Source organism: Sorex araneus, chromosome 5 (genome assembly GCF_027595985.1).
Source record: "Sorex araneus isolate mSorAra2 chromosome 5, mSorAra2.pri, whole genome shotgun sequence".
In the NCBI taxonomy this organism is placed as follows: domain Eukaryota; kingdom Metazoa; phylum Chordata; class Mammalia; order Eulipotyphla; family Soricidae; genus Sorex; species Sorex araneus.
The window spans coordinates 207,155,846-207,183,059 of NC_073306.1; the positions used below are offsets into that span (position 1 = coordinate 207,155,846).

General features: G+C 41.1%; 1 protein-coding gene and 1 pseudogene across 1 annotated transcript in view; both read left to right on the forward strand.

Annotated features, from left to right (window-relative positions):
• The first annotated feature begins 2,833 nt into the window (after nt 1-2,833).
• LOC129405192 (small nucleolar RNA U3) lies at nt 2,834-2,914 on the forward strand (annotated as a pseudogene).
• Nucleotides 2,915-14,046: 11,132 nt separating this feature from the next.
• ARHGAP24 (Rho GTPase activating protein 24) overlaps nt 14,047-27,214 on the forward strand; it is a 693,477-nt gene continuing 680,309 nt past the window's right edge. Inside the window, exon 1 of the mRNA XM_055139840.1 lies at nt 14,047-14,088. The gene's annotated coding sequence lies outside the window, so the exon portion shown is untranslated. The remainder of the gene's footprint in view (nt 14,089-27,214) is intronic.

The following is a 27,214-nucleotide window of genomic DNA, read 5'->3' on the forward strand; positions in this document are numbered from 1 at the left end:
AAATTTGCTATTTCGAGTCTATTATGATGAATAAGGTCATTGCTCCCACACCTGTGTATGCCCCTTAAGCTTACGTTCTTAAAAATTTCACGCATTAAATGTTATGAAAATCTTTTCTGTGGCTTTCCCCACCCCTGTATTGCTCTGTCCTGCTTGCTGCTCCCCTAGTATATTTTGTTGAGGACCCCTGAGATATCCTGGGCCATGAGTAGGGTCCCTAGTTAGGAAATCTTGCTCTACGTACCTGAGAAAGTTCTCTTCAGTCTCTCAGAATGCCATCAGGGAATAGCATTTTTTTGTTGGCCTCTGTATCTTATTCAAGTACCTTTTCATGCTCTGTGGTCTTTATTGAGAACCTGCATATGAGTGACATTTCTTTGCCATTTACGAAGTTCTAATTGATTAAATGACAAGTCTTAACAATGTTGGCCTGAATCTCTATTACAGTCAGGAGATGAATTCATTCCTATTAATTTTTTCCCCTGAGGAACAAGATTGTTTTGGTGATAAATTTTTATCAAGTTCTTTTAAAAATAACTCTCCCCAGGAGAAAGATAAACTAAAGATCAAATTTGGTGCCCCACTCTAGCAATGAGTCATTTTAGGAATCTTGCAACAGCTAATTGCATTTTTCATTTTAGGTGGTCAATCTACTACCTTGGATTTTTTAAACCCACAATGATGAAGCTTTAAATGTTTTTAATTTATAGAATAGTGCCAGTCATTTTGGAAACAGGAAATACAGTCTTCATTTTCCATGCAAAGAAACTGAGGCTCGGAATTGCTAATCTAATCTCCTGATCATTTACAATGGAATCAGAATTAGCATCCCAATATCTTGAATGTCAGCAAAGAATCCATCCACTTTCATTTCTAACTCTCTAGCCATAATTTCATGTGATTTTATACCTCTGGAATCAGGAATATTGTAGATTCTTCTCCCAAATCAGGGTTAATCCTAAATGTAGTTCTTATAGTCACTTAATGCCTCTCAATATGTGAATTAAGATAAATTCAAAATACATTTATGCCTCTAATTATTTTTTCTATTAAGTAATTATCTGAACCAACATTGCTAAGATTTTGCACAGCTTAAGTATAATTTGTACATTACACAATCATATATAGAATGTCAACAGTGTTTTTCAAAACACTTATCAACCTATGTGTAAATTTTTTTTATTATAACACTTTTAATTATAACCCCAACTGTTCGTGATATAGTTGATTCAGGCATTACATATTCCAACCTCAATCCCACCACCAGTTCCCTCCACCAATATCCCCAGTTTCCCACCCTCTACCCCAGTTTATCCCCATCATATTGTTTGTTACAACACAAATGTCATAAGCAAAACTTAGATCAATAAAAGTCAATTTGTGATAATTGTTCTTTGTCACAATGGCGGTTCTGCAGTCACTGTCTGAGGATGTGCCGGGCTGGTTGGTGCCAGCTGAGCCTTCTGTGTTATTGTCAGGCCTGTTTTGTTAATGATCTTACAGAGAAAGCCACTGCACTTACAAGCAGAGGATGCCGTTTCTGTTTTCTTCCTTTGTGATAGCTTCAACTTCATCTCTTGTTTGATTCGCCTAAAAAAGTCAAGACTTTGGCAGGTGTTCTCCAGATGTTTAGAAAACTCCGTCCAAAACAATTCATTTCCTATGCTTCCTTTTGAATGTTGGAGCAGATTTCTACCGTCTACCCTTGATTCCAGATTGCTGGTCTCCTGAAGCTGTTTGCAGTTACATAGAGCATGAAAGCATTTGCCAAAATTTAAAAAGAGGGGCTGGAGAGATAGCACAGCAGGTAGGGCGTTTGCCTTGCACGCGGCCGACCCGGGTTCAAATCCCAGCATCCCATATGGTCCCCTGAGCACCGCCAGGGGTAATTCCTGAGTGCAGAGCCAGGAGTAACCCCTGTGCATCGCCAGGTGTGACCCAAAAAAGCAAAAAAAAAAAAAATTTAAAAAGAAAAGAATAGGGGTTAACACAAAAGGAGCCTTGCTTATTCTTTCTTTTGTTTGGGGGCCACACCCAGTGGTGCTCAGGGCTTGCTCCTGGCTCTGAGTTCAGGGACTGAGCTCAGGACACCACATGGAGTGCAAGGAATGGAACCCTGGTCTGCTGCTTGCAAGGCAAAGGCCCTGCTTGCTGTCTTGTTGCTCCAGCCCCAAAGCCTTTCCTACCTGTACCTGCCAAACAGGTGGAGCTGTTTGCCCCTGTGCTCTCTAATGTAGCTGAAAGCGAACAAATGCATGGCTGATTGCCATAGGAAAAACAAGGGAGCTTTTACATAAAAATTCACATTTCTGGTTCTATCGCAATATATGTTCTTAGGAAAAATGAGGCCAAATTATTGGGAGAATTCTTTTCACCAGGTTGATCGTCAAATTACTGGAAACAGTGTTCTGTAGCATGGAGAGGCAGTGAGCAGCGGTGAGACATGTCCAGGTTTGTAGTGGATGATCACAGCCACCACAATGCGTGTTCCTTAGAGACTGCACAGTTCTGCACGGCATTGAGGTGGTTGCTATAGATTCAGTGTTTAGTTTGCTGCTGTTGTGCAAAATTGAGCAGCTTATGACCTTGGATTGTGGATTAGTGGCATGTGGAGCTTCTGCCTCCCACCCCAGCCCAGCACAAGTCACAACTCTTTAGCTCTGACACATTTAAGAGGGGTGACCTTAAAGTCTTGCCTTTTCACCGGCGTGCTGCTTCAAAAATGCAGAAGCTGTTGGTGCTTCTGTATGATATTTCAAAATTAACTCATGGAGATGAGAGGATGTGGAGTTTTAACAGATCAGAGGAAGAAGACTGTTAAAAATGATTAGGAAAGATTATACCTTCAGGGATCATTTCTATAGTTTGTTACTTTTCATTTTATAGATAATTATGATGAATTCATCTATATAGATTAATTTGACTGTGATGTTCATTTAAATAAACATTTACTGAATGCAAAAATGATTACGGATAAAGATTGACAGACAGGATTGCACAATTAGACAAATACCGGTTGTAAGGAAAAATGCAGGTACTCCTGACTCTTTACTGGCAAGCTAAATTGGAAGGATCTCAGAGGTGACCAAGATGTAGGCAGTTCAGGCAGACACAGGCCTTACAAATGTGGTGGGAAACTCTAACCCAGAGACACAGTCTCCGTGACACAGATATGCCAAAGATTTCTGCCAAAAAGAAATTCAGAGTGACAACCAAGTACCAGAGATGTTCAAGAAAGGTGAGAATCAAAGTGGAAATTAAAGAATGAACACCAAAGAAGATTTGGATGAGGTCAGAATCAATGCATCAGAAACAAAAAGGAGCTTCGGTCGTGTTATAAATGTTACCCTAGAATTAGAAGCACGGTGTTTGTTAGCTCTATGGCACTGACCGTAGGTTTCTATGTCTTCCTGTAGCACAGCTCAGGCGCTCTGGAATTTCACTTTATATATGGAGGTGGCAGGTTCTGCACACATTTCCTTAGATGCTATTGCTTTTTACCATTAATTATGATAATATTTTTTCATTGGTTTTCATCATCTGTTGATCATCAAATTTCTCGAGCAGTCTCAGTAACGTCTCCATTCGTACAAGCCCTGAGATTTTAGAAGCCTCTCTCTGCTCGTCCTTCCAATGATGCCATACTGGAGGCTCTTTCAGGGTCAAGGGAATGAGACCCAGCTTGTTACTGGTTTTGGCATATTAATACACCATGGGGAGCTTGTGAGGCTCTCCCATGTGGGCAGGAAATTCCAAGCAGTTTGCCAGGTTCTCCCAGAGGGAGAAGTCAACTATAAGATGCTTCCGGGAGCTTGCTTTTAAGTCTCTGGATGCTGGCTATTGACAGGATTACATGGCCTTGGGGGCAGTCCCTGGGTGTGACCGCCTAGCTACTGGGAAATGGGGAATCTGGGCGGAGGAAGCCCAGGCCCGACTCGAGCAGGCTTGGAGGTCTCAGCCCTGGGTCCCACACACCTGGGTTCCTCTGCCGGTTCCTTCATGCATGAGGCTCATCCGAACATGTGGAGAGGGGCCCTGAGCATGGCTGTGGCTAGGCTCCACAGGTCTTCGGCCGCCGGGAGCTCTGCTCAGCGCGGGAAGGGTAGCCAAAGCCCATTCCCCTCCGAGGAGGCCCCGGGGAAAACAGCCAGGTGCTCGGGCAAGAGACTCTCTGCCATGAGAAATTTAAAATTAGAAAAAATCAGAAGAGAGTATCCAATGAAACAGTATTTCTCACCTGGGAGCCATATTCCAAAAGGATCAGAGGTAAAAATCCTATGAATGGACCACAGCACAAGACTAGGGGATCGACCAATGGCCCAAGGGCCCAGGAAAGAAACAAGGCAGAGGAGGGTCATGGGCTGGAAGAAACTGAGAAACACTGGTATCAGAACTAATTATGCATTTTCAAAAATAACAGAAATGACAATATTATCTATTTATCATCTTTACAATCTCTTAACCTCCACTCAGAATTCTCTGAAGCAACCCTCAGATAACCCAGTGTTTTGTATAAATGTGGTACTCATAGAGGGGCTGGAGGAACAGAACAGGGGCAAGGTATACTTGCCTACACACAGCTGACCCTGTTTGACCCCTGGCACCACCTGTAGGCCCCGGAGCACAGAGCAGGAATAAGCTCTGAGCACAACTTAGGTTTGGCATAAAAGTCAAGTCAAACAAAATCCAACAAAAAACAAACTCAAATTTGGGATGCATTTCAGTTTGCTGCAATGTGGTTGGAACTGGAAGAGACAACGTTGAGTGAAATAGAAGTCAGAAGAAGAGAGACTCATCTGTGGAATATAAAGTAGCAGAATGAAAGACTAACACCCAAGAGTAGTAGAGATAAGTACCAGGAGGTCTGCTCCACGACTTGGAAACCGGCCTCACATGCTGGAGGAAAAGGCAGCTGAGATAGAGGAGAGAATACCAAGTAAAGGATGTTAGGAGGACCCATTCGAGTTGAGAGATGCGTGCTGAAAGTAGACTATAGACCACACACAATGGCCACCCAATACCTCTATTGCAAACCACAACAACCAAAGGGAGAGAGAACAAAAAGGAATGCCCTGTCTCTGAGGCATGGGGGGGGGTAATGTATTGGGGGTGGTGAGAGGGATACTGGGAACATTGGTGGAGGAGAATGGGCACTGGTGGAGGGATGGGTAAATGATCATTGTATGACTGTAATGCAAACACGAAAGTTCATAAGTTTGTAACTGTACTTCATGATGATTCACTAATTAAAAAAATAAATAAAAATTTTAAAAAGAGAGATACAAACAGGTTGATCTCATTTCTCTGTGGAATATAGAGTACCTGATGCAAAAATGCATTGTAGTAAAATCTAGGGGGTGTCTAGATCACTCTTGACCCCAGTATTTAGAGAGGAGAGGGACAGAGAAGAAGAGAAATCAAGAGGGGTTGAGGGGAGGGAGAAGAGAACAGGAAGTAATGGGTGAACAGGCACCAGGGCTTCAGTTATGCCGGTGCTATGGGTGAGGGGTGTGGCCATATAGCCAAATCACAGACTCAACAACACTGAAAACATGAGACCTAATCTGCAACTACCAAAACTTTGTAATGTGTCTGTCAAGTTGACGGGCGGGGATGGGGTGAGGGTTGGGAGGGAATCTGGGAACACTGGTGACTCTGGCAGTGGGATTGCATCAGAACAATCCATCGAGGACCTGATGATGCAAGCGGTGGAAGAGCAAGTATGATGTCATTGGGCTGACTGAGACAAAAAGGCATCGAACACATCACGCCGTTTTTGACACTGGAGAACTGTTCCTTGGAACATGTGACAGTAGAGGCATCAGTGGTGTCGGTGTCCTTGTTAACACAAACTTGGCCATGAGCATTGCTTCGTTTGAATGCCTAACAACCTGAACCGGACGTAAGACGTTTGAATAGATGTGGCTCACTGCCGGCAGTTTCTGTCTACATCTATGCACCAACATCCAACTACAACGAAGAAGAAGTTGAGAAGTTCTACATGGAGCTGGAGAAGTCCTATAAAGAAGACCACACCTTCTACAAGGTCATTATCAGTGATTTTAATGCCAAGATAGGACCTAGAAGGTCACCCGAAAAACTCAACATTGGGACCCATGGCCTAGAATGGAACAAACTGGGTGAGAGACTGTCTGAGTTCATCATGTCGACCAAGACCATCCATGGTAACTCGCAGTTCCAGAAGGCTGAATCTAAACGCTGGACATGGGCGTCTCCTGGTGGACAGTTCCACAATGAATGACCACATCATATTCAATCGACAGTTTTGCCTGACTGATATCGCTGTTGTCCCAAAATTCCAAACGGGATCAGAACACCGTCTCCTTCATGCGAAATTCTACTTCACAGAGCAGGGAGAAAGGGCTGCAAAATTTAAGAGAACTCTTGGAACGACCACCAACTGGGAGCTCTTTGGCACTACTGCAGCAATATGGGAAGATATTGACAATATTGATGAGGAATACAATCAGCTGGTTCCGCACCTCCATGATTATGCGAGGAATGCAGAGAGAGAGAGAAAGCCACAAAAAGTCGCCTTCTTTGGAAACTCTCGAGCTGACCATCTCGTAGGTGGGCAGCCACACTGTCTTTTGATGCCCCGTGGAATCTGGTCGGTAACAGCTCTAGTCCAGCGGTTGTCTCTAAATTGCATTAAGTGTCCGGCCCATCTGATTTTCGACGCCTTACAGATAAATTCTAGTAATAAAAAAATTTAGAATATTAGTAATTTTAATGAAATAAAATTTTTTTATTACTAGAATTTATCTGTAATGAAGAACATTCTCTTCTGGTTTATTTCAAAAGCAAAAGCAAGCAAGATCATTATTTGATATTTTTTGTTTAATTTCTCTCATCATTTTGAGACAATTATTAAGCCCTCACTCTGAAGAGTATATCTCAAAGAGGTATACAAAACCCTGAGAATTAACATTATATAATGAAAAGGTCAGAGATATGTGCATGTGAAAACCAAGCAACTTCATTTTGGTTTTACGTATTATTTTGCATTAAGGTTTTTTTTAACCTTAATGCAAAATAATATGTCTCTTGCCCACGCTCCTGGCTGTCTTCCCTGGGGCCCCTCAGAGGGGATGGGCTCCAGCTTCCCTCCCCACCCCGAGCAGAGCTCCCAGCGGCCAAAGACCTCCAGAACCTAGCCACAGCCATGCTCAAGGCCCCTCTCCACATGTTCGGACAAGCCTCAGGCATGTAGGTACCAGCAGAGGAATCCAGGTGTGTGTAATCCCATCAATGGCCAACATACAGAGATTTAAAAGCAAGCTCCCAGAAGATATCCTATAACCTACTTCTCCCTCTGGGAGAAACTGCAAGCTACCGAGAGTTTCCTGCCACATGGGAGTGCCTTGAAAGCTTCCCATGGTGTATTCATATGCCAAAGCAGTAACAATGCTGGGTCTCATTCCCCTGACCCTGAAAGAGCCTCCAGTGTGGCATCGTTGGGAAGGCCGAGTGGAGAGAGGCTTCTAAAATCTCAGGGATAGGACGAATGGAGAGGTTACTGAGACCGCTAGAGAAATTCGAAGATCAATGGGATGATGATGATGATGATGATGATGAAGGTTTTTTAAAAATATTTCAAATACAAGCAACTTCTCTGTAGGCTAATGAAATTTCTTTAAGATGGAAAACTCAAGTTATTGAAAATGAATTCAGTTCTTTCGTTCTTGCCATTTCTGGCATTACAGGACCCCTGATGCCTTTATACATGTTTACAATTTCACTTCTGATAAAAACAAAAGTATTTGTAACTGTCCCTCTTCTTGTTCATTCTATTTTCTTATATGACTATCATGGAGAAAAGTCTGTAAACGTGTCTTCTGAAAATAAAAATTCTGTTTTGTGTCTTTATCTTGCTCTTTACATTAACCAACTCAGTGAAATTTCTCCTCAGAGCAAGTAAACAGTTACCCTAACAAGTATGCATATTTTTAAAAAAACTTTGACTTAGTTTTGTGAGAACTTGGATCACTCATCTTAGTTCCTCTAGCTACATGTTTCCTCATTATAATCCTGAGATAAATAAGTTTAATTCCAGAGAGGTTTTAAAAATGGAGGAAGTTAATTTATGTGAAAATTATGCATGAGAAAACTAGTTGCTCGTTCATTCATCCTCGTGTGTGCTTATTGAACTTCCTCTGTGGTAGCGTCTGAGCTCAAATCAGAGCTTAAAGATAAACCAAGTAAGATGGAAGTGGGGCTCCAGAGGACTTCAGTCTGATGATGGATACCTGTGTAAAAAGGGCAACCACCCTCACCCACAGGTGTTCTGAAAGCAGTTGCTTAATGGACTGTTTGCTTGTAACTGGGTTGTCTGCCCTTCTCACCAGAGGTGCCCTGGGGTCCCACCAATGGCAGGACCACCAGAGTGTCACTCAGCATATGGGGCTGAGGACGGAAATCCCAGGTGGATGCTGATGTTTATTTCTGGATCATTGCTGTTTGCCGCTACCCAAACAGGTGTCATCTGAGTTCCAAAGAATAATATAATACTGAGACTTATTGTAGAACCTTCTAAGTATTAAATAGATTGAGTAAAGTCATTTGGTGAATCAAAGGATTTCTATTTCGATAATCCACCCATCTGCTTTTGCATATTAATAAGATTAGAATATACAAAATTATTTCAGAGAATGTAAAAATATTCAAAGCAATTTGGGTTATTTTATTTTATTCTTTGGCCTGATATTTTAATTTTAGTTTTTTCATGATTCTTAATCAAAATAAAATGTTGCTACACCATTAAAAGAGTTTCAAGTTTGTCATTGAAAATGAATGTCTAGCTTCATGATTAACGTGGCTACTAAAAGTACAATTGTAAAAAACAGATTGGGAGGGGGCAGCAGGGAAGAGAATCAGGAATAGACAATGCTGCTCCCATGTTTGATAGAGGTATGACTGAAATGGATCAGCTATCTGAGTTAATAAAGTATTGAATCCATATGTCTGAACTAGTCATGACATTAGTAACTTGAAACAGATTGGTCATTGTTTAAAAAAGTAATTTCCTTTAAAAAATGTAGCTAGAACCAGGGGACACAGAAATGAAAAGATAATGCTGTTTGACAGAACTTCCACTGATGGTTCTTGGCCAACCAGGAATGAATGCCAGTGACGGATGCAATGGTGCCCGGCCTGGGGCTGTGAGTGCCAAGGATTGGACCAGGGTTGGACGCATGGCAGGCGTGTGCTACAATCATGCGCCATCTCTCAGACTCCTTCTCTTTGGTTTTATTAGGCAAGCTGAACATTTTTCCCTCATATTTTTTGTTTTGGTTTTCCAGCTTCCTTTTGTTTGGTTTTATAAGGCAAGCTGATCACTTTTCCCTCCTATTATTTTCGTTTGGGTTTTCCAGCCTCCTTTTCCTCTGGTTTTATAAGGCAAGCTGGACATTTTTCCCTCCTATTATTTTCATTCTGGTTTTTGGACCACACCCAGTGGTGCTCGGACTCACTCATAGCTCTGCACTCAGGGGTGACTCCTGGCAAGCTCGGGGCACCATCTGGGGTGCTGGGGTTTAGAATCTGGGTCGGCTGTGGGCAAGGGAAATAAATGCCCTCCCTTTGTATACCTCTTCAGCCTGCGAGGTGGATTCTATTGAAGAAACTTGCTTAGAAATATGTGAGAGGAGAGAGGGGGAATAGATGTTCAAGAGGGAACATGGGTTACTCAGAGTGGAAAAGGAAGCCAGATCAAGGGAGAACACGGACTTGAAGAGCAAACATTTCCCTCAAGCACTGTTGACTGCTGTCCCTCACCCTTCTTTAGCTCGCTCTCTCACCTGGAAAGCACACCTTGCTTACTGTGCACCGACTACTCTTCACTTTGCCTTGGCCTGAGTTACTCCACAACGTCTAGCTGTGTCTGTATGAATGTGTAAGCGACCCATGGAGATGATTCAGAAGTAAAATTTCTATTCCAGTTGGATTCAGTTTATGTATTTTAATCGAACAATTACCTTCATTGTATTTTTTTAAAGAGACAATCAAGGAAAGTATATCATTTCATTGATTTTGGTTTTCTTACTCTTTTTCACAATGTGGTTTCAACCTTTCCTCAGCTTTGTCATCAATTTCTTGTGACATCTCTCATGTTTAGTTTCCTAGCACGAAGGTGTGGTTGAATCCATGTTTTTCCTTGTCCCCTTTTCCGTTTAAGGTTATATTTCTTTATGACCTCATTGGTACTGGGTTGGGACAGCTGACTTGCTGGGCCATTGGAGGCGACATTTAAGAGCAGTTACGTAGTTTTGTCATTACTTTTCCTCTGTCAAGAGATTAGAATAAGGATGACTCCTTTAGTCTCGTAGGCAGGATGAAGATGGCTGAGAAGCTGATACACACACACGGGCAGTGTTGCAACACCCTCAGGTTTTTAGGACCGTGTGTTATCAGTGCATCTTCCTACACTAACGCAAAGTTGTTGGTCTGTTCATTACTGATAGACAGTGGGGTGGGGGGAGCTTGAACTTGATGTAACAAGAAACATAGGAACATGTATTTTAGAGATACAGACATGGACCAGACTCAGATTCAAGTTTTTTAAGTAGTGGCTACTGGGGCCAGAGTAATAGTCCAGAGGGTAAGGTGTTTGCCTTGCATCTGACCACGTGGGTTCGAGTCCCTTCACCTCTAATGGTCCCCCCTACCAGCACACCAAGAGTGGATCCTAAGCATAGAGCCAGAATCAGCCCTGAGCACTACCAGATGGGGATCCCCCAAACAAACAAAACTTCACGGGCACGTGGGCTACTTATTACCTAAACACTTAGGTTTTGTTTTTGTGAAATATGGGTAATACCACACAAACTCACTAATTCTGATGAGAAAATAGAAGATTTACAATAATATCAGCTTTACTCCTATAATCAACAAAAGAAACACCATAATGTTTGTAGAAGTTAATTCCTTACTCTCCTAAACACATCTCGGCTCCACTGTTCTGATTCCCAGATGACTGTTTCCTGGAAGGACAGTGGGGATCTAGGTCTCCTCCTTCCATTTGTGACTCTGCTGTCTTCACTCCATGGAACCCAGGGTTGTCTGGGAACTATTTCCATTCCGGACCCGAGAAGGGAACAGGGACACGGAGGATCTTAAAAGAGTTTTCTGGGGTTAGACATGGGGTTAGTACACCTTCTGCTCACTCTACACATTGCTTCTGCTCACGTTCTGAAGGTTGAATCAGTTGCAAGGTCACACTGCAGTAGGCCGGAGATGTAGTCAGCTGAGTAGGCGTGAGGAACAGGCAGCAATCTCAGTATCAGCGAATCACGTGAAGGCCCTAGACACGAGCGAGGACTTAGCAGAGTTTAATAAACATTCCTTTCGCTTCTGTAGGTTCTTTCCAGCCTTATGCAAATATCAAAAGAGTGTTATCTACAGGGCATCAGAAATATGGCATTTAAAATAGAATATATAAGTCTTGCAGCCAACTATGAAAATTCATAGTTCAGAGATCTTTCTTGCATGATTATTCTTGATATGCGTATGCAACCTCCTTAGTCAAGGGTTTTGGTTCATTGATTCTCAGAGGTAGCGGCAATGCTAAGCAGGGAATGCCTATCTAAATAAATAGACCTCTCTGATAAAATATCACGACTGAGCAAGTGTTGTGCCCTTTTGTAAGATATTGGTAAGTCATACCATCCATCCATTGGTATATGATTTATGATATTGATATGATGTCATTGTCAGTGTCACTGTCATCCCGTTGCTCATCGATTTGTTCGAGTGGGCACCAGTAATGTCTCTCATTGAGAGACTTATTGTTACTATTTTTGGCATACCCAATACGCATGGGTAGCTTGCCATGCTCTGCCGTGCGGGCTCCATACTCTCAGTAGCTTGCTGGGCTCGCCGAGAGGGGCAGAGGAATTGAACACGGGTCAGCCGCGTGAAAGGTGAAAGCCCAACCGCTGATATGATAATCATATTAATATATGATTAGTTACTTTGGAAATGGTTGCATTTATGCACTTGCATAAATGCTCCTAAAGGAATTTATACCAAGTTTCCATTTTATTTTCTTTATTGCTGAGTAATTCTTTTGGATTTACCTATTGTGAAGCTGGAAAAACGTAAGAATTATTGATATTTTGGCACCCAGTGTGCTTATGAATAGTAGAACTGTGTGTGGCCCTGCTCAGGAAACTATATAAGATCAAAATCTGATCTTTTGATTTTGACTCATATATGCAACTCAGTGCTTTATTGCTCAAGCTATATCCGTAACCTGGTAATGACTTCTACTTATTTATTGGCATTTTTGCTCCCATTTTCTTTTTCTGACTAGTGTTGTTTAATGGAAGTATAACATACATTCATATGTATCTTAAGTAAACAAAGTATTATCTGTTTTTTTGATGAATATTTACCAAAATACATTGTATAAAGTGATGATTTGATTTTCATCATCAGGATTTTTTTTTTCTTTTTTGGGGGAGGGGTCACACCTGGCAATGCTCAGGGGTTACTACGGGTTTTACACTCAGGAATTACTCCTGGCAGTGCTTGGGAGACCATATGGGATGCTGGGAATTGTATTCCAGGGTTGGCCGCATGCAAGGCAAATGCCCTACCTGCTGTGCTTATTTGTGTTCCAGCCCCAGGATTTTATTTTAATTGAATCACAGTTACAAAGTTGTTCAGAATTGAGTTTCAGTCATATAATGTTCCAACACCCATCCCTTCTCCAGTGCACATTTCCCATCACCAATGTCCCCAGTTTCCCTCCCACCCTTCTCTGCCCTCCTGGCCCCCTGCCCAGTAGATGACCTCTGTGGCAGACACTTTTCTTCTTCTCCCTTCCCTTCCCTTCCCTCCCCTCCCCTCCCCTCCCCTCCCCTCCCCTCCCCTCCCCTCCCCTCCCCTCCCCTTCCCTTCCCTTTTTCTTTTTGGGTCACACCCGACAGGGGTTACTCCTGCCTCTGCATTCAGGAATTTATCCTGGTGGTGCGCAGGGGACCATATGGGATGCTGGGGATTGAACCCGGGTCAGCAGTGTGCAAGGCAAATGCCCTACTCGCTGCTGTGCTATTGCTCCAGCCCCCACACTTTTCTTCTTTCTCTCTCCTCCCCTAGCCTGTCCTTATTCCCTTTTAGGCACTGTGGTTCACAACACAAAAGGGGCTGGTGCATATCACTTTACCTTCTTTCAGCACTTCCTTTTTGTCTAGAGTGACTCATTGTCATGGTGGTCCCTTCTTTGTCCTAACTGTGCCCCTTCTTCCTTGGTGGTAAGCTTCCTGGCCTTTGCTTCTACTGTCTTTGGGTATTTCTCACTGATAGTGACGCTCATTTCTTTCTTTAGTTGTAATTTATTATTATTATTATTATTATTATTATTATTATTATTTGCTTTTTGGGTCGTACCAGGCGATGCTCAGGGGTTACCTCTGGCTCTGCACTCAGGAATTACTCCCTCCTGGCGGTGCTCAGGGGACTATATGGGATGCTGGGAATCAAACCTGTGTTGGCCTCTTGCAAGGCAATCACCCGCTGTGCTATCGCTCCAGCCCCCGTTAGTGACTTTTAAATGGGGTAAAATGTCATCCCATGACTACATTTTCTGGCATAGAGCAAATACAATAAATGTTTCTATTGACACTAATTGCACTAGTGACACTAGAATATCAGGAATAGTAGTAATGCTGGGAGAAAAAAAAAAACCCAATTAGCAGGGAAGAGGATATTTTTTTCTCAGAAGCACTAGTATTTCCTACTCTGAAATAGGAATGAGGTTTAAAAAAATGAAACAGCCACATTGTTTCCGTTTCAAATCCTGGAGAAAACAACACAAAATCAGGTTGGACTCGGTTTCCTCTCCGGCCCAGAGGAAGCTTTTGTTCTCACCTGAGTGTTTTGACATTGCGTAATTGGATAGTAAACAAATTATGTCACATGCTTGGCGGATGCCGCTGCGTGCCTCCGAAGGGCCACTAGAGGGTGCTATTCCGCTAGGAAAATAAAAGCACCTCCCGACAGGCGCGTTCAGTCTGCAGCCAGCGGCGACGTCTGATGTTAGGGGCCAGAACTCAGCTCTCGCTTGTGAGTATCCGGATACGATTTATTCATTTATCCTTCATGTCGGAAGTAAATAGCAGTAGTTTAGGTAAGCCTCAAAAGTTGCCTCAAATAAAATCTTAGCCTTTCCTTTCAGCGCAGGTGAATTCTGCTGTGAGAAAGCTAGGAATGTAGATATATGTATATAAATATATATATATATTTTTACCCAATAAAATTGGGAGGCTGCAGGGACTTTCTTAGGAGAGATAAGCTGGCTGTAAGATGTGGTGTGTTCTGACTATGGATTTTCTTCTGTCTCTGGTAGTTTTCATCCTCAGGATTCGTGGAGACAAAGATCTAGTGTTGTTTTTGTCCTCTGAAAAATAGTCAATTCAGTGATGCAAAGGTCACAGCTAAGGCAGGGGGGGGTGAGGTGCGGATCAACTCAAGGATGTGACCTTCGTTGTTGCTGCTGTCAGTTTGGAATGTCTGTCGTGTCAGCAGGAGATGTTGTGGAGTGTCAGTCTCAGTTATGAGCAACAGCTTCCAGCCCACAGTTCATATTCCAGGGAAAGTGAATCTTTAGCTCACGCGTTCAGTGTGGGTCTGCTCCAAAGATTTCAGAAGATTATCTGTTGTCTTTGCAGCTGACTGTAAAGTAACGATAGAGGCTGAGGAAGATTTTCTGTAGTTGAATGAAGGAAGAAATAGATGGGGAGGGTCCAAATGAATCCTTCATTCCCAGTGGAAGGAACAATATGAAAACAGGAAGTTCGGAACCTACACATCGCTTATCTTTGGTAGGAGAGTTAGCTTTTGGGGAGAGTTTTTTTTATCTTTTCTTTGCTATAAATGCTTTTGAAGTGTAAGTGGAGGGGAAAGGGTTTTGGGTTTGAACTTGTGTTACTGAAAGCAGCCACTAAAAAGTTTTGACAAAATAACTAAAAGTGTATATCTCTAAAAATAAGTTTAATTCCCCAGAGCCAAGGTGACTAATCAATAATTTAGGTTGGATTTGATAACCAAAAAAGGAATGTTACTAGGGGTGTGGGGAACAAAAGGTGTGATGAGTGTGTGTGTGAGTGCGGTGTGCACGTGTGCGCTTTATGTACTTTTTGCGTCACATACGCTGGATTCCAGCTCTCCCCATCAGAGTCACCCTGACCTGCTATAATTCCTGTTGTTAATCCAACACTTTGAGCTCGCTTTTATGTTTGTCTTTTAAAACAGTTTTTTATAAATTAAGTATTATTGACAATGGGAAGATAGAATCAGAAGCCCCGGTTATTGTTCACTGTTGCATATTTTTAATTTCATATTTCAGATCCTGTACAGAGAATTTAAGGTTGGCAATATTTGGTGGACTAAAATCTGAAAACTGGTGCTTCCTCTATTGCCCTGTATCACAATCTGTTCTCTTCCCTCTTATTTTTTCAAAATAAAACTATTTTATTTCTAAATTAAATAAAAAAACAAATTGCCTTCATATTTTTTTGATATAAACCATGTATTTCTTTTTATTTAGTTTCATTTATGAACAGGAACAAAATGGAATGGGGTAGTTGATTGTCCAGGTTGGGAGAGTAAGGAAATCTTACTTCATTTCTTTCTGAACAATCTGAGAGGAAATTGTCAAGTCTAGGACAGTTTTATTTTATCCTATTGAGAAAATAACTCCATTTTAATTTGCAAGATTTATAAAAGCCAAAGGAAAGAAAAAGCATATCGAATTGGAAGTTTACAAGCTTTCTCACTGTGGATTGCAACTCACAGTTGTGGTCATTGGCTTGACCGAGAGTGAAACATATGCATAATTAAGCTTTAGATTTGCTTGTTCGTTTATTTTTGGTAAGAATGAAGGATCTCTGTTTGGTTTGCATCAGAAACTTGTCAGGCATGACTTATAGAAAAGTGTCCAAATTTATGCAAGCCGTTAGAAGTATTTTCTGAGCACCCTTTGGGAAAGACCCTACTTAATTTCTTTCAGATCGCCAATTTTGCTTTCTATAAATTGGAATCTTGTCAACACTCATGCAGATTATTTCATGCTGGGGGCAGTTGCTAAGGGTTGACGATGAAGGTGGAATCTGTGTGCCCCTACCAACTGTGGCTTTTGACACCGCAGCTGTGCTTTTCATTTCTTCCTAACTTTTCGAGGATCCAGAGCACATCACATTCTTGGTTGCTTATGCTTAGATGTTCAAATAACTGTAGATGTTCCAATAACTGTAGAGGGTCTAATTTATAGACTGAAAATCCCAGTGGAAGAGGAAATTCTGTATGTGAAACTCAGCTTTTTCTTCTACTTTCTCCTTTGGAAATGAAGGGATGCTCCAGCAATATTCCTTTGGAGTCGCTCTGTAGCCCTCAAGCCCTGAATAATCGGGATTTTATTTATTACCTTGCTGCTGTGTCCTCTTCTTCATTTGCCTTATATGTCCTTAATCAAGTCCAACAAAAAACACCTTTGGTTTTTCCCACCCACCTAAATTAAACAATCGGCAATTGGGGAATATGCTTTAGGGAAGAGACAACAATGACATTTTTTTTTTTTTTAATAAACCATCTTTTACTTATTTATTTTTTTTGCTTTTTGGGTCACACCCAGCGATGCTCAGGGGTTACTCCTGGCTTTGCACTCAGGAATTACTCCTGGCGGTGCTTGGGGGACCATATGGGATGCCGGGGATCGAACCCGGGTCGGCCGCGTGCAAGGCAAACGCCCTACCCGCTGTGCTATCGCTCGGGCCCCAACAATGACATTTTAACACCAATCTCCAGGCGTACCCAGGTGCAGGCAGCAGAGAACATCCTAGGGGAAGCCAGGGGCAGAAAGTTGATAGTGTCACAGAGAGGGTAGTAACTAACTCACGAGGATAAACAAAAAATTCCTTGATCTGACTTCAATGTTTTTTTAAAATTTATTTTCATTTTTAAGTAGACTAGAGACTGTACATGATGGCCATTCAAAACCCCTATTGCCAACCACGACACCCAAAAGGAGAGAGAGAGAACAAATTGGAATGCTCTGCTACAGAGGGCGGAGTGGGGTGGGAAGGATGGGATAGGGGGTGGGAGGGATACTGGGTTCATAAGTGGTGGAGAATGGACACTGGTGGAGGGATGGGCTCTCGAACATTGCATGAGGGTAAAAAAAGCACGAAAATGTGTGAATCTGTAGCTGTACCCTCACTGTGACTCACTAATCAAAAAATCAATAAATTATATTAAAAAATTCTGGATAAAGCAAAAAAAAATTATTTTCATTTTTTAAAATTTTGGGGTCCTACCTGATGATGCTCAGGGGTTACTCCTGGCTCTGCACTCAGGCATTATTCCTGGCGGTGCTTGGGGGACTATATGGATGCTGGGGATCAAATCCAGGTTGGCTGCATGCAAGGCAAATGCCCTCCCCGCTGTGCTGTCACTCCGGCCCCCTGACTTCAACCTTTTGCGGTGCTTGAAACTTAGAAACAAGACGAAAGTAAAGAATATCCACTACCTGCATTGCCCAAACTGTTATCCCAGGGTTTGCTTTCTTACACTTCCATGATGGCATTTATCCATCGAGTAGTGGATCATCTAATCATTGCTGCTAACCTGTGGGAGAAAATCACTTTGCACTCTACCAAGACAGACAATTCCCTACTGTCATGTGGCTACCGACTCTCTCTGACTCTCTTCGATCTACCTAGGACACTGGTGAGAGGGACATAACATGCCTCTAGAGAATCTAAAAAAGTCGGGCTAAAACGAAACATTCGTTATTGTTGCTGTTGCTTTGGGCCGAGCCTGCTGTGCTAAGGGCTTCCTCCTGGCTCTGGGCTCAGGGTCACCCTGGATAAGCACCAGGGGTCCTCTAAGGTGACGGAGATCAAAGTTGGCCGGTCATGTACAAGGCAAGTGCCTTACCCGATGTCCTAACTCTCCTGTCCAAGTTAAATAATTTTCCCCCTTTCTATTTCCAACCCAAATCATTATTCAGCTTCATTGCCCAATTTAATTTGAGAGTTTACAATGTGTCAAATGGCCACACTGTGTTATTCTAACAGTTACATGTTACAAAGAGAAGAGTAGCTGTCCTAAATGTAAATATTTAATCTCCATCATTATTCTGTTCCTCAGCAAAAATTAAAATGCAAATTTAAACTTCCCTAAATTGTACAGTTCAAATGAGTTAATAAACCAAATTATTTTTTTCGATTTGTGATTCCAAAGAAATGAATGAAAATCAAACCTTTGTCCATTTTTTTTAAAATTTGATAGCCCCCGAGAGAGTTTGGGGCAACTGGAGAGAATGACTTTCCTTTCACAGCTGTGCCTGACTGATTTCTCATAGAACAGGCGTAGTTCCTTCACAACCTCAGACGCTAAATTGTTCATTGTCAAATTTCTGATAAAAATTCATTAAAAAATAAGGTGGTATCGAGGGGAGATATCTGTAGAGATCTAAGCACAGAGCCGGCAACTCTGTAAGCACGTAACCCGAATTGCAACAACCAAACTGAACCAGGAGCTCCCAGGAGGCGGACCGGGGGTTTGGGGGCTGCTGGTCATGGGTGGAGGAAGTTGACCCTGGGGGGTGGGACTGGGGTTGGGCCATTGCCTGAGATACTGTTGTGGGCAGGTCTGTAAGTCACAGCCCCTCAGTACAAATACCATAAGGGGCAGGAGTGGCAGTACAGCAGGGAGGGCACTGGCCTTGCATGTTGCCCACCCGAGTTTGACCCCTGCATCCCATATGGTACCAGGAGCACCACCGGGAGTTACTCCTGAGCATCTCCAGGCATGGTGGAAACAAACAAACAAACAAAAAAAGTCATTAGAAAAAAGCCCCACTCAACTCTGATTTATTTTATTTTTTAATTAAAATTTTACTTTATTTTTATAAAGTTGTTTATGATGATTTTACATTTAATATTCCAGCACCCATCCCACCACCATGACACCTTCCCACCACCGTTATGCCAATTTTCCCAACCGCCATCCAAGTGACTCCCATTTTTTAAAATGTCACAAAATCGAATATTTCAGAATGAAACAGTTTGTCAAGAAAAAAAAGATGTTCTCAAGATTATCATGACTTGGGGCTGGAGCGATAGCACAGCGAGGAGGGCGTTTGCCTTGCACATGGCCGACCCGGGTTCAGTTCCCAGCATCCCATATGGTCCCCTGAGCACCTCCAGGAGTAATTCCCGAGGGCAGAGCCAGGAGTAACCCCTGTGCATTGCTGGGTGTGACCCAAAAAGCAAAAAAAAAAAAAAAAAAAATTATCATGACACTAGCCCGACTTCCATAAAACTGAGAACAAAACTAATCTTAGTTCTTAGATTAGTCTTTTTAGGGAAAATTGTTTTTACCCAAACTTAATGTTGAGTCATGTTAAAGATTTTGGAAAATCCTATCAGTAAGAATTTGTTGATAATAACTGATAAGATGGATAATCTTGATTTTAATCTGATCAAGGTGTCATTCCATTGATACTCTCTTTTCAGAATCTATGACTCACATCTTAGATTCAATAGGGAGAAATAGCCCATAGCTATGAAAACTTTTGGCTGTAGGGAATCACCAATTACAGAAAGAAAATTTATTTGTGAATTGGTGTCTTCTCCTAGAAAGGATGTTTCAGATATGTTGGCCAGGTTTAGAAACTTTTCAAGGGTTTCTACAAATTAATTGCATGTCTCTCTCTCTTCTCTCTCTCTCTCTCTCTCTCTCTCTCTCTCTCTGGAGAGAGAAACATTTGTAGCAGACTTCTGAACTCAGTCATTAGTACTTCTTGAGTTGTGTAGACATTGTGTAGCGACATTTCTTAGGAATAGGAATCTCTATATTCATCAAGATCATGCTATGTGGCACACAAAAATTAAGGACCCCGTAATATGTGCTCTAAAAGTACTCATATCATGAAGACTTAAGTATAGCTGAAGACATTGCCTATATGCATGACTGAGAAGGAGTGATTAAACAGAAAGTGTTCCACACCGTGTCCCCACACAGCAGGAGGTTCAAGGGCACACTGCACGCAGACAACTTCTGAAGGTCTTTGTAACCGACATGGCTTTATTTAAGGCCTGGGAAGCTCTACTGGTTATAAAAAAAAACAAAACAAAAAACAAAACATAACAAAAAAAACAGTTTCTTACTGTACAAAAATAGTCACACACCTCTGGATAAGTTACCATATGCTGCAGATTCTTGCCAAATTCTTGCCAAATGCAGAATCTCACAATGACCAGTCCACTTAAAGTCCAAGATGGAAAACTACTGCTCAGGCTGAACTGACTCTCAGCACGTGACACTGTGAAAATCAGTTGCAAAACACCAGTCAACAGTAGGCTTAGCTGGAGCGCACCCATTTGCCTCAGAACTCACTATTATTTCATTCAACAAAAGACACTGTTCATCTCCCTCAGCATTTTTGTTTGAAACCACCGGATTCTAATACGGTTTTGATGACCTTCCAAATTGTAGGTTCTCTCAATCAGTATTTCTCAGCGTTGTTCTGCGGCCCCCTTACAACGGAATCTCCTTCCTAAAGTCCCCCTGCTGCCTCCCCACCGACTACAGGTTAGCTTCTTACTCTCGTGTTGTGGTTTGCAATTTATACAGTGTTCACCTCTTTCCCCTGAACTATCCTGGAGAACCACAAGCTTTCCAAAGGACCCTGAAGAACAATGCTCTAAATCAGAGCTTCGGAGTAACAGAATGTAATGCTTATTATCTCGTTATTTGGATCACAAGGTGGATCTAGCAAAAAAACCTAGAAGACTGTCTTTTATTGTTAAGTGAAATTTACCAATTAAGTGACTCCATGTGCACAAGATACTAAAGCTATTTCAAATAAATACTCACCTCCCACCCCTAGTAACACTGTAGCACTGTCATCCCATTGTTCATCGATTTGCTCGAGTGGGCACCAGTAACATCTCCATTGTGAGACTTGTTGTTACTGTTTTTGGCATATGGAATATTGCACAGGTATCTTGCCAGGCTCTGCTGTGCGGGCGGGATACTCTCCGTAGCTTGCTGGGCTCTCTGAGAGGGACGGAGGACTCGAACCCGGCTTGGTTGTGTGCAAGGCAAACAGCCTGCCCGTTGTGCTATCGCTCCAGTCTGCCCTGTTTTCCCTCAATGTACTCAGTTAGATTTACCCAAGTGGCCTCCTTTGATAGCATATTCTTTAAAACCTGTTCCAGTCCTCAGGTTAAAAATCAAACTAAACACAAAAGATGTGTGTTCAGAGTAATTGAGAAGCTCAACAGTTGAACGGTTCAGCTGCCGCATCATCAATTTCAGTTGTTCTATACAGGTTTCTCCAGGTGCTTTTACATGTTCTTAAGTGTTTTCTTCAAACACTCCATGTAAAGAAATAGTGAAATATCATATGAAGGTAAACTTTTGGCTGTTATATATATGTATATATTTTTTAATTTTATTGAATCACCATGGGCTGGAGCGATAGCTACTGAGGGTATCGTGCCCGCACAGCAGAGCCTGGCAAGCTACCCGTGGCGTATTCGATATACCAAAAACAGTAACAAATAAGTCTCACAATGAGAGACATTACTGGTGCCCGCTCGAACAAATCGATGAGCAACGGGATGACAGTGAATTACCGTGAGATAGTTATAAAATTTCATGTTTGGGTTACAATCTCACAATGATTGAACACCCATTCCTCCACCAGTGCACATTCCCCACCACCAATATCCCAGGTATAACCTCACCTCTTTCCCACCCTCCCCTGCCTCTATGGCAGACAATATTCCCCATACTCTCTCTCTACTTTTGGGCATTATGGCTTGCAACACAGACACTGAGAGGTCATCATGCTTGTTCCATTATCTGCTTTCGGCATACATCTCCCATCCCGACTGGTTCCTCCATTGGCTGTTATATTTTGTGCAAATAGTTTCAACTTGACTTCTCCAGTTCCTATCATAAGAATTTTGATGGGAGTTTTGAAATCCAGCTCTTTTTTCTTAGAGAAAACAGATACTTTGAAGTGCTAAGGACTCTCTTAAGTTTTAGAATCTTTGCTCACTAGCTTAATTTATAGTCAGAGCCAGAAGAAAATTTGATTGTCTTAATGATTGGTGTCAAAAGTTGGTGGTTTCAGTCATATAATGATTGGACAAGCTCTGTAACTGTATTTCACGGTGATTCAAAAAATGATAAAAGAAAATATAAAAGAAAATTGCTATTTATATACTTAGCAGAGCTATCGTAGGATATTATATGTCTCTTTTCCAGAATATTTTTTTGTTCATTGAGTTGCTGTAAGAATTTATCAACAATATGAATGTCTTAGTTCCAAAAAAGTGAGGTAGGGTGAACACAAGTGGAATGAAGGCCTTGACTTTAATCGGTTGGGAAATATTTAAAAAAATCAAATATCGTCACTATCCCATTTAAAAAATAGTTGGTGGTTGCCTATATTCAAGTGAACTAGCAGGATGTGAGAATCTGACAAATATGAAAATGTAACCATAGAAAAACGTTTAATAACATCAACTCTAGGTAGTTTGAAACTTGAGAGGAATTAATTCCATTTTATAAATACTGCTAGAAAAGCATTTGATCAGCAATACTTTATTCTTTTTATTTTTTAAATTTAAATTTTTTAAAAATTTTTTTATTCTTTTATTGAATCACCATGTGGAAAGTTACAAAGCTTTCAGGTTTGTCTCAGTTATACAATGCTCAAACACCCATCCCTTCACCAGTGCACATATTCCACCACCAAGAATCACGGTATACCACCCCCCCACCTCCCCAGTCCCCCACCCCACCTGTGTAACTGATAAATTTCACTTTTCTTTCACTTTACTTTGATTACATTCGATATTTCCACAAAAAAAACCCTCACTATTATTATTTGGAGTTTCTCCCCCCTAAAGTCGGACCTGCTGAAAAGGAAGCATTTGATAATTTGTTTTCCATTGGATCAGCAATACTTTAATAAAATACTGATAAAATAACACTCAAAAGTATATTGAAGGCTTTTGAGTGTTATTTTATCAGCATTTTATCAAAGTATTGCTATCAATACTTTTTTAAACTGTTATGTAAACTGAGTACACATAAAGAGTTTATCTAGAAGGCTGATTAATAACCTGATTTAAGGTAATTAGTTAAATGATTCATTCTTTTATTCTGAAGTAGAATTGTTTTAGTTAGTGAAATGTAAGGAGACCTAGAATGTGAGAAAGAGAGAGAGAGAGAGAGAGATTTTTTACATCCCCTCTTCTGTTGTTGGCAATAGAAAATGCACAATAACTCTTTCTCTTATGTTTTAATTAAATACATCCTCTCAATGAAAAAAATCCTCGTGGGAATTACAATATACTATTAGTTTTGAAAATGTAAAATTATTCTCACACAATTGCTATATTAGGAAGCAATTTTAGCATGACAGAAATAGTTTTGCTTTTGTACAATTTTACTTGTAAGAAACTCAAGGCAAATGCGGTCAGTGGCCAGCTAAGCCCAACTTTAAAGGAATTCACAGCATATACAACTCAAGTATCTATCAGTTATCTAGTTCATAAATTATATTTTAATCCAGATCTACCGCATTTGTTGTTAGGACTTTCAGACTTAGAAGTTGTGTTCTGTCTGTAAATTACAGGAATTTTTTCCTTGGAAAATACACTTTTTTTATTATAACACAATGATTTACTAAGTTTTTCATAATACTTTTGTTTCAGGTATTTTATGTTCTTATACCAGTCGCGCTACCAATGTGACCTTCCTTCCACCGATGTGTCCAGTTTCCCACCCACTACCCCAACCCGCTTCCTTTCGGGCACAAACAAATTTACTTCCTATTTTTTAGTAACAAAACATGGCGTATTCGATATGCCAAAAACAGTAACAACAAGTCTCACGGTGGAGATGTTACTGATGCCCGCTCAAGCAAATTGATGAGCAACGGGATGACAGTGATGCAGTGATACGAAGGGAAATGGGATTATCAGAACTTCGTTTGATAAAAGACAATATTTTTTTTCTTTTTGGGTCACACCTGGCGATGCACAGGGGTTACTCCTGGCTCTGCACTGAGGAATCACTCCTGGTGGTGCTCAGGGGACCATATGGGATGCTGGGAATCGAACCCAGGTCGACCGCGTGCAAGGCAAACGCCCTACCCACTGTACTATTGCTCCAGCCCCGATAAAAGACAATTTATGATGATTGTTCGATCTCACAGTGCTGTTGCTGAGGTCATTGTTTTCCAGGGCTGCTTGGCGTCAGTGGAAGCTTCTGTGTTATTATTTAGGCTCTTTGAGCTTGGGGTTTTCTCTGCAACTTTCCCATCCACATCGCTGTGACCCTACCGCGGGCTGACGGTGCTGTGAAGCTCAGAGGGGTCAGCCTTGAGGTCCAGGAGCTTTGGAGATGGAATGGTTTGGTGGCTTGGCAGTCTGGCGAGGTTCGACGGTGGAGCAGGGCCTCTTCCTTGTCGGAGGTGTGGCTGCAGGCTGTTGAGGTTACAGGCGGGAAGAGACATCTGATGATCCCCATTCCCAGGGATCCTCTGGGTCGGCAGCCTGGACTAATCAATCTGGGAAAATTTGGCAGCATCATGTTCTATTCGAAATTATCTGTGGAGACGGGGGATTTCTCTTCTGGCAAGATCAAAGTTCACACCTTTTTTCAAAGCAAGGAGCTATATCTATTGAAGTAAATATGTATTGTAGGAATATTCCATCTATTTAAAATTGTACTGACAATTTTATTAGGCCTATGTATTGGTGTGTTTTGGATGAAATATCTAAATGTTAGTCCCTAGCCTCATTTTTTAAGTTGTGTGATTTTAATAGTTCTGAAATTCAAAGAAATGTAATCTAGCCACATGGTAGCAGAAATGACTGGATTTTATTTAAAGTGTTATTTTATTCATCAAGCAAATTATTCTTTAATCTTTATTGTACACTGGGAACCAGTAAGCACACATGTGCAGATGTAAAAACCAAATGAACAAAATCCTTGATCTAAATTCATATTGCATAAAGTAACACATGATGTTAACAATTATCTACATATACAGAGAAGATATATGCTTGAAGTTTCTTCAGTTCTTCTGTCTGAAGAAATTCTCCATCGCCTAATTATGATTCAGTAACATTTGATGTATATGGCACTCAAACTGGGTCATCAGGGAACTCTTATCTAGAACAATTATTGAGGGGTGAGGTGGCCGAGTGGTTAAGACAGTGGACTGCTAGAATAATCATTTGCTGATGGCCACGCGATCCGATCTAGCATGATGATAGAGCCTCTCAAGCTCTTTTCTAGCTCCAAGTATGAAGCAGTTCTGTCTTCTCAGTATGTTTAGCTGAAATGAGAAAACACGTCTAGAAGCTCTCATAGCCATTTACACACAATCCAGGAACATCTTAATGGGAAATACAGAACATGGAAAACAAAAGAGCGGAAATAGTTTTGATGGTGCTTTTACATTTCTACCCTGTTACAAAAACAAGTTTATCTCCAGCACATTCGATTATATGACATGGTACCTTTCCTATGTGTTATGTATTTCTTTTAAAATTCTTTTATTGATTCACCATGTGGAAAGTTGCAAAGCTTTCAGGTTAAAGTCTCAGTTATACAATGCTCAAACACCCATCTCTTCACCAGTGCACATATTCCACCACCAAGACCTATGTGTTATTTATTTAATATCTTTTTGTTACCATGGTAGTTAAGTAGACACCTTTATAGTATATTACGTTTATAGCCTTGACACACAGTTATCACATCTCACACCTGGAAGTGTCCTCCGGCACTGCCCTTACGTGGCCTCTGTCCACCTCCTCCTTCTCCCTACGAAGCTCCACACCCTCCCACCTGCCACTTGGAAGTTTTGTAGTCAGGGCCCGGAGTTGGAAAGATTGGATTTTAAATTCAGCTTTTCGTTTGCATTTCTGCTTTGGAGCAAGTTTTCAATAAGTAAAATAACTTTTTCTTTTTTCTCCACTCCTTTGTGGTTGGCTTATTAGTTGGCTGAATATTAGTTCACTGAAAGACCCTTGAGGAGTGTCCAGTGGCTCATTTCCCTGGGCAGCCAACATCTCCGAATTGACACGGGGAAGGAAGGACCAATTTCCTGCAAATATAGACCTTCTCCTCCCTTGTTATTTTTGTTTAAAGATTTTAAATTGCACCTGTTGGTGCTCAGGGCTTACTCCTGGCTGTGCTCAAGGGAAAAAATATATCTTTTAAAACAAGAATAAACCTGTAGAATTCTGCCTTTAAAATCAGAAATACTACTTCAGAAGTTTGGTGGTCATACGTTCGTATTTCCCTTTGTGCTGAATTTGAAAGGGAAGCTAACATTTTTAACCTTACATATATCATCTTTAATAAATATTTATATGGCATATACAAAGTAAAAACATTTTATCTCCCAGGATTTGACTTTTATTTTGTGTCTGTGTCTCAGTTCGGGCACCTAACAGCCCGTAGACGGCTGTGCTTTTGCTATGATAATTTTTAGAAAACTTTTTTATCTTTAGTTTTATTGGTATATACTTGACAAATGAAAGTAAGATATTGTCACCAAGAATTAACAACTCTAAATGAAAGACAAAACAATCCTTCCTCATAAGACATAAATACATATAGATAGATATGCCTATGTTTGCATTTAAGGTATTCCTTAGTAAACATTGTACTCTGAACTGTATTCTCCATTCAATATTTTCATTTATATGATGTTATCTCTGACATATATGTAACCAGCTTTATGGTTTGCTTTCAAAGTTCATAAAGTTTGACCTCCTTCTAGCTTGTATAGGGCATAGTTGATATCCAACACTGTGATAACATGTACCCTTGAATTAAAACAATTGATTAAAAATAAGCAATGGTACAAGTTCTAGTTTAAATATGATAAATTATCACTTTTGAGTAATTCATATTATCATATGGGATGATTTGGAATTTTCATTTGTGTTTACAGTCTAAGCAGTAAAATAGTGCAGACTGAGAGAGATGCATTCTTGTTTGCTAAATGTAAACTTTGGTTCTTCTCTAAGGTTTTCACTGAATTCAAATGATACTTTCAAAAGTAAAACTGATTTTCTGTATGTGTGGATTGGGTTAAAGCTAAGAATTGGTGTGTGAGAGAGAGAGAGAGAGAGAGAGAGAGAGA